Here is a 14,721-nt window from a genome sequence, read left to right on the forward strand (position 1 = left end):
ATTGGCAAAGTGATATTTGGAAGCCCTTAGAGGGCTATGGTGAAAAAGGAAATATCCGCAGATGAAATCTGGAAAGAAGCTTTCTGAGAAACCGCTCTGTGATGTGTGACTTCCACTGACAGAGTTATATCTGTATTTCCTGGATCTCTTTGCTACCCTTATTTCTGTGGAATATGAGAACCGATATTTCGGATCCCTTTGAAGACTATAGGGCCAAAGGAAATATCCTCCGATAACAAAGAGAAAGAAGCTTTCTCAGAAACTTCTTTGTGTTCTGTGAAATCATCTCACAGAGTTACAGCTTTCCCCTCAAGAAGCCTTTCGCTAAGACAGTTCTTGTGGAATTGGCAAAGTGATATTTGGAAGCCCTTAGAGGGCTATGGTGAAAAAGGAAATATCCTCAGATGAAATCTGGAAAGAAGCTTTCTGAGAAACTGCTCTGTGATGTGTGACTTCCACTGACAGAGGTATATCTGTATTTCGTGGATCTCTTTGCTAGCCTTATTTCTGTGGAATATGAGAACAGATATTTCGGATCCCTTTGAAGACTATAGGGCCAAAGGAAATATCCTCCGATAACAAAGAGAAAGAAGCTTTCTGAGAAACTTCTTTGTGTTCTGTGAAATCATCTCACAGAGTGACAGCTTTCCCCTCAAGAAGCCTTTCGCTAAGACAGTTCTTGTGGAATTGGCAAAGTGATATTTGGAAGCCCATAGAGGGCTATGGTGAAAAAGGAAATATCCTCAGATGAAATCTGAAAAGAAGCTTTTGAGAAACTGCTAAGTGTTCTGTTAATTCATCTCACAGAGTTACATCTGTATTTCGTGGATCTCTTTGCTAGCTTTATTTCTGTGTAATCTGAGAACAGATATTTCGGATCCCTTTGAGGACTATAGGGCCAAAGGAAATATCCTCCGATAACAAAGAGAAAGAAGCTTTCTGAGAAACTTCTTTGTGTTCTGTGAAATCATCTCACAGTGTTACAGCTTTCCCCTCAAGAAACCTTTCGCTAAGACAGTTCTTGTGGAATTGGCAAAGTGATATTTGGAAGCCCATAGAGGGCAATGGTGAAAAAGGAAATATCCTCAGATGAAATCTGGAAAGAAGCTTTCTGAGAAACTGCTTAGTGTTCTGTTAATTCATCTCACAGAGTTACATCTGTATTTCGTGGATTTCTTTGCTAGCCTTATTTCTGTGGAATCTGAGAACAGATATTTCGGATCCCTTTGAAGACGATAGGGCCAAAGGAAATATCCTCCGATAACAAAGAGAAAGAAGCTTTCTGAGAAACTTCTTTGTGTTCTGTGAAATCATCTCACAGAGTTACAGCTTTCACCTCAAGAAGCCTTTCGCTAAGACAGTTCTTGTGGAATTGGAAAACTGATATTTGGAAGCCCATAGAGGGCTATGGTGAAAAAGGAAATATCCTCAGATGAAATCTGGTAAGAAGCTTTCTGAGTAACTGCTTAGTGTTCTGTTAATTCATCTCACAGAGTTACATTTGTATTTCGTGGATCTCTTTGCTAGCCTTATTTCTGTGGAATCTGAGAACAGATATTTCGGATCCCTTTGAAGACTATAGGGCCAAAGGAAATATCCTCCGATAACAAAGAGAAAGAAGCTTTCAGAGAAACTTCTTTGTGTTCTGTGAAATCATCTCACACAGTTACAGCTTTCCCCTCAAGAAGCCTTTCGCTAAGACAGTTCTTGTGGAATTGGCAAAGTGATATTTGGAAGCCCATAGAGGGCTATGTTGAAAAAGGAAATATCCTCAGATGAAATCTGGAAAGAAGCTTTCTGAGAAACTGCTCTGTGATGTGTGACTTCCACTCACAGAGTTACATCTGTATTTCGTGGATCTCTTTGCTAGCCTTATTTCTGTGGACTCTGAGAACAGATATTTCGGATCCCTTTGAAGACTATAGGGCCAAAGAAAATATCCTCCGATAACAAAGAGAAAGAAGCTTTCTGAGAAACTTCTTTGTGTTCTGTGAAATCATCTCACAGCGTTACAGTTTTCCTCTCAAGAAGCCTTTCGCTAAGACAGTTCTTGTGGAATTGGAAAACTGATACTTGGAAGCCCATAGAGGGCTATGGTGAAACAGGAAGTATCCTCTGATGAAATCTGGTAAGAAGCTTTCTGAGTAACTGCTTAGTGTTCTGTTAATTCATCTCACAGAGTTACTTATGTAGTTCGTGGATCTCTTTGCTAGCCTTATTTCAGTGGAATCTGAGAACAGATATTTCGGATACCTTTGAAGACTATAGGGCCAAAGGAAATATCCTCCGATAACAAAGAGAAAGAAGCTTTCTGAGAAACTGCTTAGTGTTCTGTTAATTCATCTCACAGAGTTACATCTGTATTTCCTGGATCTCTTTGCTAGCCTTATTTCTGTGGTATCTGAGAACAGATATATGGGATCCCTTTGAAGACTATAGAGCCAAAAGAAATATCCTCCGATAACAAAGAGAAGGAAGCTTTCTGAGAAACTTCTTTTTGTTCTGTGAAATCATCTCACACAGTTACAGCTTTCCCCTCAAGAAGCCTTTCGCTAAGACACTTCTTCCGGAATTGGCAAAGTGATATTTGGAAGCCCATAGAGGGCTTTGGTGAAAAAGGAAATATCCTCAGATGAAATCTGGAAAGAACCTTTCTGAGAAACTGCTTAGAGATCTGTTAATTCATCTCACAGATTTACATCTGTATTATCTGGATCTCTTTGCTAGCCTTATCTGTGGAATCTGAGAACAGATATTTCGGATCCCTTTGAAGACTATAGGGCCAAAGGAAATATCCTCCGATAACAAAGAGAAAGAAGCTTTCTGAGAAACTTCTTTGTGTTCTGTGAAATCATCTCACAGAGTTACAGCTTTCCCCTCAAGAAGCCTTTCGCTAAGACACTTCTTGTGGAATTGGCAAAGTGATATTTGGAAGCCCATAGAGGGCTTTGGTGAAAAAGGAAATATCCTCAGATGAAATCTGGAAAGAACCTTTCTGAGAAACTGCTTAGTGTTCTGTTAATTCATCTCACAGAGTTACATCTGTATTTCCTGAATCTCTTTGCTAGCCTTATTTCTGTGGAAACTGAGAACAGATATTTCGGATCCCTTTGAAGACTATAGGGCCAAAGGAAATATCCTCCGATAACAAAGAGAAAGAAGCTTTCTGAGAAACTTCTTTGTGTTCTGTGAAATCATCTCACAGAGTTACAGCTTTCCCATCAAGAAGCCTTTCGTTAAGACAGTTCTTGTGGAATTGGCAAAGTGATATTTGGAAGCCCAGAGGGCTATGGTGAAAAAGGAAATATCCTCAGATGAAATCTGGAAAGAAGCTTTCTGAGAAACTGCTCTGTGATGTGTGACTTCCACTCACAGAGTTACATCTGTATTTCGTGGATCTCTTTGCTAGCCTTATTTCTGTGGAATCGGAGAACAGATATTTCGGATCCCTTTGAAGACTAAAGGGCCAAAGGAAATATCCTCCGATAACAAAGAGAAAGAAGCTTTCTGAGAAACTTCTTGGTGTTCTGTGAAATCATCTCACAGAGTTACAGCTTTCCCCTCAAGAAGCCTTTCGCTAAGACACTTCTTGTGGAATTGGCAAAGTGATATTTGGAAGCCCATAGAGGGCTTTGGTGAAAAAGGAAATATCCTCAGATGAAATCTGGAAAGAACCTTTCTGAGAAACTGCTTAGTGTTCTGTTAATTCATCTCACAGAGTTACATCTGCATTTCCTGAATGTCTTTGCTAGCCTTATTTCTGTGGAAACTGAGAACAGATATTTCGGATCCCTTTGAAGACTATAGGGCCAAAGGAAATATCCTCCGATAACAAAGAGAAAGAAGCTTTCTGAGAAACTACTTTGTGTTCTGTGAAATCATCTCACAGAGTTACAGCTTTCCCCTCAAGAAGCCTTTCGCTAAGACAGTTCTTGTGGAATTGGCAAAGTGATATTTGGAAGCCCTTAGAGGGCTATGGTGAAAAAGGAAATATCCTCAGATGAAATCTGGAAAGAAGCTTTCTGAGAAACTGCTCTGTGATGTGTGACTTCCACTGACAGAGGTATATCTGTATTTCGTGGATCTCTTTGCTACCCTTATTTCTGTGGAATATGAGAACAGATATTTCGGATCCCTTTGAAGACTATAGGGCCAAAGGAAATATCCTCCGATAACAAAGAGAAAGAAGCTTTCTGAGAAACTTCTTTGTGTTCTGTGAAATCATCTCACAGAGTTACAGCTTTCCCCTCAAGAAGCCTTTCGCTAAGACAGTTCTTGTGGAATTGGTAAAGTGATATTTGGAAGCCCATTGAGGGCTATGGTGAAAAAGGAACTATCCTCAGATGAAATCTGGAAAGAAGCTTTCTGAGAAACTGCTCTGTGATGTGTGACTTCCACTCACAGAGTTACATCTGTATTTCGTGTATCTCTTTGCTAACCTTATTTCTGTGGAATCGGAGAACAGATATTTCGGATCCCTTTGAAGACTAAAGGGCCAAAGGAAATATCCTCCGATAACAAAGAGAAAGAAGCTTTCTGAGAAACTTCTTTGTGTTCTGTGAAATCACCTCACAGAGTTACAGCTTTCCCCTCAAGAAGCCTTTCGCTAAGACACTTCTTGTGGAATTGGCAAAGTGATATTTGGAAGCCCATAGAGGGCTTTGGTGAAAAAGGAAATATCCTCAGATGAAATCTGGAAAGAACCTTTCTGAGAAACTGCTTAGTGTTCTGTTAATTCATCTCACAGAGTTACATATGTATTTCCTGAATCTCTTTGCTAGCCTTATTTCTGTGGAAACTGAGAACAGATATTTCGGATCCCTTTGAAGACTATAGGGCCAAAGGAAATATCCTCCGATAACAAAGAGAAAGAAGCTTTTGAGAAACTTCTTTGTGTTCTGTGAAATCATCTCACAGAGTTACAGCTTTCCCCTCAAGAAGCCTTTCGCTAAGACAGTTCTAGTGGAATTGGCAAAGTGATATTTGGAAGCCCTTAGAGGGCTATGGTGAAAAAGGAAATATCCGCAGATGAAATCTGGAAAGAAGCTTTCTGAGAAACCGCTCTGTGATGTGTGACTTCCACTGACAGAGTTATATCTGTATTTCCTGGATCTCTTTGCTACCCTTATTTCTGTGGAATATGAGAACCGATATTTCGGATCCCTTTGAAGACTATAGGGCCAAAGGAAATATCCTCCGATAACAAAGAGAAAGAAGCTTTCTCAGAAACTTCTTTGTGTTCTGTGAAATCATCTCACAGAGTTACAGCTTTCCCCTCAAGAAGCCTTTCGCTAAGACAGTTCTTGTGGAATTGGCAAAGTGATATTTGGAAGCCCTTAGAGGGCTATGGTGAAAAAGGAAATATCCTCAGATGAAATCTGGAAAGAAGCTTTCTGAGAAACTGCTCTGTGATGTGTGACTTCCACTGACAGAGGTATATCTGTATTTCGTGGATCTCTTTGCTACCCTTATTTCTGTGGAATATGAGAACAGATATTTCGGATCCCTTTGAAGACTATAGGGCCAAAGGAAATATCCTCCGATAACAAAGAGAAAGAAGCTTTCTGAGAAACTTCTTTGTGTTCTGTGAAATCATCTCACAGAGTTACAGCTTTCCCCTCAAGAAGCCTTTCGCTAAGACAGTTCTTGTGGAATTGGTAAAGTGATATTTGGAAGCCCATAGAGGGCTATGGTTAAAAAGGAAATATCCTCAGATGAAATCTGGAAAGAAGCTTTCTGAGAAACTGCTTAGTGTTCTGTTAAGTCATCTCACAGAGTTACATCTGTATTTCCTGGATCTCTTTGCTAGCCTTATTTCTGTGGTATCTGAGAACAGATATATGGGATCCCTTTGAAGACTATAGAGCCAAAAGAAATATCCTCCGATAACAAAGAGAAGGAAGCTTTCTGAGAAACTTCTTTGTGTTCTGTGAAATCATCTCACACAGTTACAGCTTTCCCCTCAAGAAGCCTTTCGCTAAGACACTTCTTCCGGAATTGGCAAAGTGATATTTGGAAGCCCATAGAGGGCTATGGTGAAAAAGGAAATATCCTCAGATGAAATCTGGAAAGAAGCTTTCTGAGAAACTGCTTAGAGATCTGTTAATTCATCTCACAGATTTACATCTGTATTATCTGGATCTCTTTGCTAGCCTTATCTGTGGAATCTGAGAACAGATATTTCGGATCCCTTTGAAGACTATAGGGCCAAAGGAAATATCCTCCGATAACAAAGAGAAAGAAGCTTTCTGAGAAACTTCTTTGTGTTCTGTGAAATCATCTCACAGAGTTACGGCTTTCCCCACAAGAAGCCTTTCGCTAAGACAGTTCTTGTGGAATTGGCAAAGTGATATTTGGAAGCCGATAGAGGGCTATGGTGAAAAAGGAAATATCCTCAGATGAAATCTGGAAAGAAGCTTTCTGAAAAACTGCTCTGTGATGTGTGACTTCCACTGACAGAGGTATACCTGTATTTCGTGGATCTCTTTGCTACCCTTATTTCTGTGGAATATGAGAACAGATATTTCGGATCCCTTTGAAGACTATAGGGCCAAAGGAAATATCCTCCGATAACAAAGAGAAAGAAGCTTTCTGAGAAACTTCTTTGTGTTCTGTGAAATCATCTCACAGAGTTACAGCTTTCCCCTCAAGAAGCCTTTCGCTAAGACAGTTCTTGTGGAATTGGTAAAGTGATATTTGGAAGTCCGTAGAGGGCTATGGTGAAAAAGGAAATATCCTCAGATGAAATCTGGAAAGAAGCTTTCTGAGAAACTGCTTAGTGTTCTGTTAATTCATCTCACAGAGTTACATCTGTATTTCCTGGATCTCTTTGCTAGCCTTATTTCTGTGGTATCTGAGAACAGATATATGGGATCCCTTTGAAGACTATAGAGCCAAAAGAAATATCCTCCGATAACAAAGAGAAGGAAGCTTTCTGAGAAACTTCTTTGTGTTCTGTGAAATCATCACACAGAGTTACAGCTTTCCCCTCAAGAAGCCTTTCGCTAAGACAGTTCTTGTGGAATTGGCAAAGTGATATTTGGAAGCCTATAGAGGGCTATGGTGAAAAAGGAAATATCCTCAGATGAAATCTGGAAAGAAGCTTTCTGAGAAACTGCTTAGTGTTCTGTTAATTCATCTCACAGAGTTACATCTGTATTTCGTTGATCCCTTTGCTAGCCTTATTTCTGTGGAATCTGAGAACAGATATTTCGGATCCCTTTGAAGACTATAGGGCCAAAGGAAATATCCTCTGATAACAAAGAGAAAGAAGCTCTCTGAGAAACTTCTTTGTGTTCTGTGAAATCATCTCACAGAGTTACAGCTTTCCCCTCAAGAAGCCTTTCGCTAAGACAGTTCTTGTGGAATTGGCAAAGTGATATTTGGAAGCCCATAGAGGGCTGTGGTGAAAAAGGAAATATCCTCAGATGAAATCTGGAAGGAAGCTTTCTGAGAAACTGCTCTGTGATGTGTGACTTCCACTCACAGAGTTACATCTGTATTTCGTGGATCTCTTTCCTAGCCTTATTTCTGTGGAATCTGAGAACAGATATTTCGGATCCTTTGAAGACTATAGGGCCAAAGGAAATATCCTCCGATAACAAAGAGAAAGAAGCTTTCTGAGAAACTTCTTTGTGTTCTGTGAAATCATCTCACAGAGTTACAGCTTTCCCCTCAAGAAGCCTTTCGCTAAGACAGTTCTTGTGGAATTGGCAAAGTGATATTTGGAAGCCCATGGAGGGCTATGGTGAAAAAGGAAATATCCTCAGATGAAATCTGGAAAGAAGCTTTCTGAGAAACTGCTTAGTGTTCTGTTAATTCATCTCACAGAGTTACATCTGTATTTCGTGGATCTCTTTGCTAGCCTTATTTCTTTGGATTCTGAGAACAGATATTTCGGATCCCTTTGAAGACTATAGGGCCAAAAGAAATATCCTCCGATAACAAAGAGAAAGAAGCTTTCTGAGAAACTTCTTTGTGTTCTGTGAAATCATCTCACAGAGTTACAGCTTTCCCCTCAAGAAGCCTTTCGCTAAGACAGTTCTTGTGGAATTGGCAAAGTGATATTTGGAAGCCCATAGAGGGCTACGGTGAAAAAGGAAATATCCTCAGATGAAATCTGGAAAGAAGCTTTCTGAGAAACTGCTCTGTGATGTGAGACTTCCACTCACAGGGTTACATCTGTGTTTCGTGGATCTCTTTGCTAGCCTTATTTTTGTGGAATCTGAGAACAGTTATTTCGGATCCCTTTGAAGACTATAGGGCCAAAGGAAATATCCTCCGATAACAAAGAGAAAGAAGCTTTCTGAGAAACTTCTTTGTGTTCTGTGAAATCATCTCACAGAGTTACAGCTTTCCCCTCAACAAGCCTTTCGCTAAGATACTTCTTCCGGAATTGGCAAAGTGATATTTGGAAGCCCATAGAGGGCTATGGTGAAAAAGGAAATATCCTCAGATGAAATCTGGAAAGAAGCTTTCTGAGAAACTGCTTAGTGTTCTGTTAATTCATCTCACAGAGTTACATCTGTATTATCTGGATCTCTTTGCTAGCCTTATCTGTGGAATCTGAGAACAGATATTTCGGATCCCTTTGAAGACTATAGGGCCAAAGGAAATATCCTCCGATAACAAAGAGAAAGAAGCTTTCTGAGAAACTTCTTTGTGTTCTGTGAAATCATCTCACAGAGTTACGGCTTTCCCCACAAGAAGCCTTTCGCTAAGACAGTTCTTGTGGAATTGGCAAAGTGATATTTGGAAGCCCTTAGAGGGCTATGGTGAAAAAGGAAATATCCTCAGATGAAATCTGGAAAGAAGCTTTCTGAGAAACTGCTTAGTTTTCTGTTAATTCATCTCACAGAGTTTCATCTCTATTTCGTGGATCTCTTTGCTAGCCTTATTTCTGTGGAATCTGAGAACAGATATTTCGGATCCCTTTGAAGACTATAGGGTCAAAGGAAATATCCTCCGATAACAAAGAGAAAGAAGCTTTCTGAGAAACTTCTTTGTGTTCTGCGAAATCATCTCACTGAGTTACAGCTTTCCCCTCAAGAAGCCTTTTGCTAAGATAGTTCTTGTGGAATTGGCAAAGTGATATTTGGAAGCCCATAGAGGGCTATGGTGAAAAAGGAAATATCCTCAGATGAAATCTGGAAAGAAGCTTTCTGAGAAACTGCTTAGTGTTATGTTAATTCATCTCACAGAGTTACATCTGTATTTCGTGGATCTCTTTGCTAGCCTTATTTCTCTGGAATCTGAGAACAGATATTTCGGATCCCTTTGAAGACTATAGGGCCAAAGGAAATATCCTCCGATAACAAAGAGAAAGAAATTTTCTGAGAAACTTCTTTGTGTTCTCCGAAATCATCTCATAGAGTTACACCTTTCCCCTCAAGAAGCCTTTCGCTAAGACAGTTCTTGTGGAATTGGCAAAGTCATATTTGGAAGTCCTTAGATTGCTATGGTGAAAAAGGAAATATCCTCAGATGAAATCTGGAAAGAAGCTTTCTGAGAAACTGCTCTGTGATGTGTGACTTCCACTCACAGAGTTATATCTGTATTTCGTGGATCTCTTTGCTAGCCTTATTTCTGTGGAATCTGAGAACAGATATTTCGGATCCCTTGAAGACTATAGGGCCAAAGGAAATATCCTCCGATAACAAAGAGAAAGAAGCTTTCTGAGAAACTTCATTGTGTTCTGTGAAATCATCTCACAGAGTTACAGCTTTCCTCTCAAGAAGCCTTTCTCTTAGACAGTTCTTGTGGAATTGGCAAAGTGATATTTGGAAGCCCATAGAGGGCTATGGTGAAAAAGGAAATATCCTCAGATGAAATCTGGAAAGAAGCTTTCTGAGAAACTGCTCTGTGATGTGTGACTTCCACTCACAGAGTTACATCTGTATTTCGTGGATCTCTTTGCTAGCCTTATTTCTGTGGAATCTGAGAACAGATATTTCGGATCCCTTTGAAGACTATAGGGCCAAAGGAAATATCCTCCGATAACAAAGAGAAAGAAGCTTTCTGAGAAACATCTTTGTGTTCTTTGAAATCATCTCACAGAGTTACAGCTTTCCCCTCAAGAAGCCTTTCGCTAAGACAGTTCTTGTGGAATTGGCAAAGTGATATTTGGAAGCCCATAGAGGGCTATGGTGAAAAAGGAAATATCCTCAGATGAAATCTGGAAAGAAGCTTTCTGAGAAACTGCTCTGTGATGTGTGACTTCCACTCACAGAGTTACATCTGTATTTCGTGGATCTCTTTGCTAGCCTTATTTCTGTGGACTCTGAGAACAGATATTTCGGATCCCTTTGAAGACTATAGGGCCAAAGGAACTATCCTCCGATAACAAAGAGAAATAAGCTTTCTGAGAAACTTCTTTGTGTTCTGTGAAATCATCTCACAGAGTTACAGCTTTCCCCTCAAGAAGCCTTTCGCTAAGACAGTTGTTGTGGAATTGGCAAAGTGATATTTGGAAGCCCATAGAGGGCTATGGTGAAAAAGGAAATATCCTCAGATGAAATCTGTAAAGAAGCTTTCTGAGAAACTGCTCTGTGATGTGTGACTTCCACTCACAGAGTTACATCTGTATTTCGTGGATCTCTTTGCTAGCCTTATTTCTGTGGAATCTGAGAACACATATTTCGGATCCCTTTGAAGACTATAGGGCCAAAGGAAATATCCTCCGATAACAAAGAGAAAGAAGCTTTCTGAGAAACTTCTTTGTGTTCTGTGAAATCATCTCACAGAGTTACAGCTTTCCCCTCAAGAAGCCTTTCGCTAAGACAGTTCTTGTGGAATTGGCAAAGTGATATTTAGAAGCCCATAGAGGGCTATGGTGAAAAAGGAAATATCCTCAGATGAAATCTGGAAAGACGCTTTCTGAGAAACTGCTCTCTGATGTGTGACTTCCACTCACAGAGTTACGTCTGTATTTCGTGGATCTCTTTGCTACCCTTATTTCTGTGGAATCTGAGAACAGATATTTCGGATTCCTTTGAAGACTATAGGTCCAAAGGAAATATCCTCCGAAAACAAAGAGAAAGAAGCCTTCTGAGAAACTTCTTTGTGTTCTGTGAAATCATCTCACAGAGTTACAGCTTTCCCCTCAAGAAGCCTTTCGCTAAGACAGTTCTTGTGGAATTGGCAAAGTGATATTTGGAAGCCCATAGAGGGCTATGGTGAAAAAGGAAATATCCTCAGATGAAATCTGGAAAGATGCTTTCTGAGAAACTGTTCTGTGATGTGTGACTTCCACTCACAGAGTTACAGCTGTATTTCGTGGATCTCTTTGCTAGCCTTATTTCTGTGGAATCGGAGAACAGATATTTCGGATCCCTTTGAAGACTATAGGGCCAAGTAAATATCGTCCGATAACATAGAGAAAGAAGCTTTCTGAGAAACTTCTTTGTGTTCTGTGAAATCATCTCACAGAGTTACAGCTTTCCCCTCAAGAAGCCTTTCGCTAAGACAGTTCTTGTGGAATTGGCAAAGTGATATTTGGAAGCCCATAGAGGGCTATGGTGAAAAAGGAAATATCCTCAGATGAAATCTGGAAAGAACATTTCTGAGAAACTGCTTAGTGTTCTGTTAATTCATCTCACAGAGTTACATCTGTATTTCGTGGATCTCTTTGCTAGCCTTATTTCTCTGGAATCTGAGAACAGATATTTCGGATCCCTTTGAAGACTACAGGGCCAAAGGAAATATCCTCCGATAACAAAGAGAAAGAAGCTTTCTGAGAAACTTCTTTGTGTTCTGTGAAATCATCTCACAGAGTTACAGCTTTCCCCTCTAGCAGCCTTTCGCTAAGACAGTTCTTGTGGAATTGGCAAAGTGATATTTGGAAGCCCATAGAGGGCTATGGTGAAAAAGGAAATATCCTCAGATGAAATCTGGAAAGAAGCTTTCTGAGATACTGCTTAGGGTTCTGTTAATTCATCTCACAGAGTTACATCTGTATTTCGTGGATCTCTTTGCTAGCCTTATTTCTGTGGAATCTGAGAACAGATATTTCGGATCCCTTTGAAGACTATAGGGCCAAAGGAAATATCCTCCGATAACAAAGAGAAAGAAGTTGTCTGATAAACTTCTTTGTGTTCTGTGAAATCAACTCACAGAGTTACAGCTTTCCCATCAAGAAGCCTTTCGTTAAGACAGTTCTTGTGGAATTGGCAAAGTGATATTTGGAAGCCCAGAGGGCTATGGTGAAAAAGGAAATATCCTCAGATGAAATCTGGAAAGAAGCTTTCTGAGAAACTGCTCTGTGATGTGTGACTTCCACTCACAGAGTTACATCTGTATTTCGTGGATCTCTTTGCTAGCCTTATTTCTGTGGAATCTGAGAACAGATATTTCGGATCCCTTTGAAGACTATAGGGCCAAAGGAAATATCCTCCGATAACAAAGAGAAAGAAGCTTTCTGAGAAACATCTTTGTGTTCTTTGAAATCATCTCACAGAGTTACAGCTTTCCCCTCAAGAAGCCTTTCGCTAAGACAGTTCTTGTGGAATTGGCAAAGTGATATTTGGAAGCCCATAGAGGGCTATGGTGAAAAAGGAAATATCCTCAGATGAAATCTGGAAAGAAGCTTTCTGAGAAACTGCTCTGTGATGTGTGACTTCCACTCACAGAGTTACATCTGTATTTCGTGGATCTCTTTGCTAGCCTTATTTCTGTGGACTCTGAGAACAGATATTTCGGATCCCTTTGAAGACTATAGGGCCAAAGGAACTATCCTCCGATAACAAAGAGAAATAAGCTTTCTGAGAAACTTCTTTGTGTTCTGTGAAATCATCTCACAGAGTTACAGCTTTCCCCTCAAGAAGCCTTTCGCTAAGACAGTTGTTGTGGAATTGGCAAAGTGATATTTGGAAGCCCATAGAGGGCTATGGTGAAAAAGGAAATATCCTCAGATGAAATCTGTAAAGAAGCTTTCTGAGAAACTGCTCTGTGATGTGTGACTTCCACTCACAGAGTTACATCTGTATTTCGTGGATCTCTTTGCTAGCCTTATTTCTGTGGAATCTGAGAACACATATTTCGGATCCCTTTGAAGACTATAGGGCCAAAGGAAATATCCTCCGATAACAAAGAGAAAGAAGCTTTCTGAGAAACTTCTTTGTGTTCTGTGAAATCATCTCACAGAGTTACAGCTTTCCCCTCAAGAAGCCTTTCGCTAAGACAGTTCTTGTGGAATTGGCAAAGTGATATTTAGAAGCCCATAGAGGGCTATGGTGAAAAAGGAAATATCCTCAGATGAAATCTGGAAAGACGCTTTCTGAGAAACTGCTCTCTGATGTGTGACTTCCACTCACAGAGTTACGTCTGTATTTCGTGGATCTCTTTGCTACCCTTATTTCTGTGGAATCTGAGAACAGATATTTCGGATTCCTTTGAAGACTATAGGTCCAAAGGAAATATCCTCCGAAAACAAAGAGAAAGAAGCCTTCTGAGAAACTTCTTTGTGTTCTGTGAAATCATCTCACAGAGTTACAGCTTTCCCCTCAAGAAGCCTTTCGCTAAGACAGTTCTTGTGGAATTGGCAAAGTGATATTTGGAAGCCCATAGAGGGCTATGGTGAAAAAGGAAATATCCTCAGATGAAATCTGGAAAGATGCTTTCTGAGAAACTGTTCTGTGATGTGTGACTTCCACTCACAGAGTTACAGCTGTATTTCGTGGATCTCTTTGCTAGCCTTATTTCTGTGGAATCGGAGAACAGATATTTCGGATCCCTTTGAAGACTATAGGGCCAAAGTAAATATCGTCCGATAACATAGAGAAAGAAGCATTCTGAGAAACTTCTTTGTGTTCTGTGAAATCATCTCACAGAGTTACAGCTTTCCCCTCAAGAAGCCTTTCGCTAAGACAGTTCTTGTGGAATTGGCAAAGTGATATTTGGAAGCCCATAGAGGGCTATGGTGAAAAAGGAAATATCCTCAGATGAAATCTGGAAAGAACATTTCTGAGAAACTGCTTAGTGTTCTGTTAATTCATCTCACAGAGTTACATCTGTATTTCGTGGATCTCTTTGCTAGCCTTATTTCTCTGGAATCTGAGAACAGATATTTCGGATCCCTTTGAAGACTACAGGGCCAAAGGAAATATCCTCCGATAACAAAGAGAAAGAAGCTTTCTGAGAAACTTCTTTGTGTTCTGTGAAATCATCTCACAGAGTTACAGCTTTCCCCTCTAGCAGCCTTTCGCTAAGACAGTTCTTGTGGAATTGGCAAAGTGATATTTGGAAGCCCATAGAGGGCTATGGTGAAAAAGGAAATATCCTCAGATGAAATCTGGAAAGAAGCTTTCTGAGATACTGCTTAGGGTTCTGTTAATTCATCTCACAGAGTTACATCTGTATTTCGTGGATCTCTTTGCTAGCCTTATTTCTGTGGAATCTGAGAACAGATATTTCGGATCCCTTTGAAGACTATAGGGCCAAAGGAAATATCCTCCGATAACAAAGAGAAAGAAGTTGTCTGATAAACTTCTTTGTGTTCTGTGAAATCAACTCACAGAGTTACAGCTTTCCCATCAAGAAGCCTTTCGTTAAGACAGTTCTTGTGGAATTGGCAAAGTGATATTTGGAAGCCCAGAGGGCTATGGTGAAAAAGGAAATATCCTCAGATGAAATCTGGAAAGAAGCTTTCTGAGAAACTGCTCTGTGATGTGTGACTTCCACTCACAGAGTTACATCTGTATTTCGTGGATCTCTTTGCTAGCCTTA

The sequence above is a fragment of the Macaca nemestrina genome, chromosome 1 (assembly GCF_043159975.1).
Source record: "Macaca nemestrina isolate mMacNem1 chromosome 1, mMacNem.hap1, whole genome shotgun sequence".
Taxonomy (NCBI): Eukaryota; Metazoa; Chordata; class Mammalia; order Primates; family Cercopithecidae; genus Macaca; species Macaca nemestrina.